The following is a 2,599-nucleotide window of genomic DNA, read 5'->3' as shown; positions in this document are numbered from 1 at the left end:
CTGAGCAGCTTCATTATTTATTATGGTTCTTGCCACCAATTAACAAAAAAGATAAGTCAGGAATAAACCACTAGTAGAAAATAAAGAATAAGCTACAACAGGAGTATTCTTATCATAAAACATTGAGTTGGGCTGTTTAGGCCATCGAATCAAAACCCCTGCTCAGTCCAGGAATCCGGTTTAAAGCACCCCTAACAGATGGCTATCTAGCCTTTGCCAGCGACTGAGAGCCCACCACCTCCCTAGGAAGTTGGTTCCATTGTCTGACTATTAGGAAGTTTTCCTTGCTCTTCAACTGAAATCTGCCTTCCTGTAGCTTAAGCCTGTTATTTAATGTCCTACAATCTTGGACGACAGGGAACAGGTTGGGGCTCTCTTCTGTGTGGCAGCCCTTTAGTTGCTTGTAGAGTGCTATCACATCTCCCCCCAGTCTTCTCAAGGCTAAACCCAGTTCCTTCAATCTTTCCTTGTAGGACTTAGTTTCTAGTTCCCTGATCATCTTTGTTGCCCTTCTCTGAACTCTCCAAGTTATCTGTATCTGTCTTGAATTCAGATAAATGTAAGACAGAATCAGATAATCTGAATCCAGAACTGGACACAATATTTGAGGTGGGGTCTGAGCAGAGTAGCATTTAGCTATTTACTTTCCATGATGTAGAAACTATACTTCTACTAATGCAACCGAGGATTGCATTTGTGTGTTTTTATTAGCTATTCCACCCAATTTTGTGTCACCTCTTAAACTCCTCTTCCTGTTGGCTTTTTCTGCCATGGAATCCTTATCAGTGCTCTGAGTTTATTAAAATCAGCTTTCCTGAAGTTCAAGAGAGTTTACGAAGACGTTTTGTTGGTGCTTCATGGACAGCGGATTCACATGCTTTCATAGCTGCTTCAAAAGTATTGTTGAAAACAGTATTATTTTGCATTTCTTGCAACTTTATTAACAGTCAAAAAGTTTCACCGCTGCCTCAATATCCAGATTCCTCTGTTGCAGCAGTGATGTTACAGTTTTAAGATATCTCAGTACTCTTAGTATAATTTCAGTAAGAAAGGGAAAGAAAGTCTACTGATCTGATTGAGCAATACAATAACTCCAGTGCTTAGTGACATTTTTCACAATGGGAAGATGCACTGATTAATTTGAGTGTGGAAAGAATGAATTAATCTAAATGTATAACTGTAACTGAATCCAAGTGTCCAGTCCATTAAAGGCCTTTTAAAGAACTGCCTTTATAAATCTGAGCAACTTGCCCCTTAAAGAATACATACAACTGTTCATATAAGTCAAAATATTCCTTTATCTCAGGTATAGCCTGAACTGTTTGTACTATTAGGAATCTGTGGGCAGATTCCACTGTGGCACTGCCCGAAAATAACAGTATCTGTATTTTATTTATTTATTATTAAATTTATTAATCGCCCATCTGGCTGGTCACCCAGCCACTCTGTACCTTTAAGAAGAAAAACAAGGGCTTTCCTTGTTGGTTTTCTAATATTTCCATAATAAATCTAATTATTTGTTTGTAAAATAAATAAATAAGGGGGAGGCAGAGAAATTGGGGGGGGGGCGCAGGCTCCCCAGCCCCACACAGCTACAGCCCCACACACATGGACAAGCCATTCCATACAGAATGAGTGCCCTCTCCCCAGCGCCACAATGACCGTGTGTGTGAGAGAGAGGCAAATCCCTGTATAGTGGTTTTTTAAAATCACAGTATGCATTGCCTCTCCCTAATCCCCCCCTCTCCTTTATCATTTTTCCCTCTCTCCCCCACCCCATTTAATTGACCATAGTGACTGAGCACATGCCTTGCATGGTCCTAGGTTCAGTCTTTGGTATCTCCATGTAGGACTACCTGGGTGAGAAAGACTCCTGTCTTCGACCTGCTACCAGTCAGCATACACAACACTGAGCTAGATTGACCAGTGCTGTGACTAGGTATAAAACCGCTTCCTATGTTTCATTCTGTGTTTCAACTGCTTTCACCCATAGACTTATCTGACTCTTGGTTCTTTAAGGATGCAAGCCTATGCAGACAGAAAAAAATCCTCCAACCTTTTGGGGGCATGCTGGTAGCTGTAGTACTCATTTCCTGTCTAAACATGCATAGGATTGGGCCCCCAGACTTTTCCCTCTCTTCTGCAGGGCAGAAGTGAAAGCTGCCCTCAGAAAAAAATTGAGAAATCCAGGCTTTTAGTATTGTTGTGACTGGGCAGCATCAGAGTGTACGTGTTTCCCACCCCTCAACAAAATGCCCCTGTCTTTGGTATTTAGAGTGAATATTGAAATTCGATTTCCAGATGGTGGGGTGAGTTACTCTATTTCTTATCTCTATGGCAACCTTCCCCAACCTGGTACCTTCCTGATGTTTTAGACTATAACTTCCATCAACCCCAGCCAGCATGGCCAATGGACAGGAATGCTGAGATTTGTAGTCCAAAAGGGCACCTGGTTGGGGAAGGCTTCTCTGTACTCAGCTGCCATCAACCTTCTGTAAATCCTGGAAGCTCACAACTCCTGCCTGTGTGGGGTTCAGTTTATAAACTTGTACACTTCTGCACACCTAGGAAGTATGTAGAACCACCACCGTATTTTTGA

The sequence above is a fragment of the Heloderma suspectum genome, chromosome 5, assembly GCF_057233095.1.
Source record: "Heloderma suspectum isolate Gila_16-S chromosome 5, 16-S_ref, whole genome shotgun sequence".
Classification (NCBI taxonomy): Eukaryota; Metazoa; Chordata; class Lepidosauria; order Squamata; family Helodermatidae; genus Heloderma; species Heloderma suspectum.
This window is presented reverse-complemented; position numbering follows the sequence as displayed.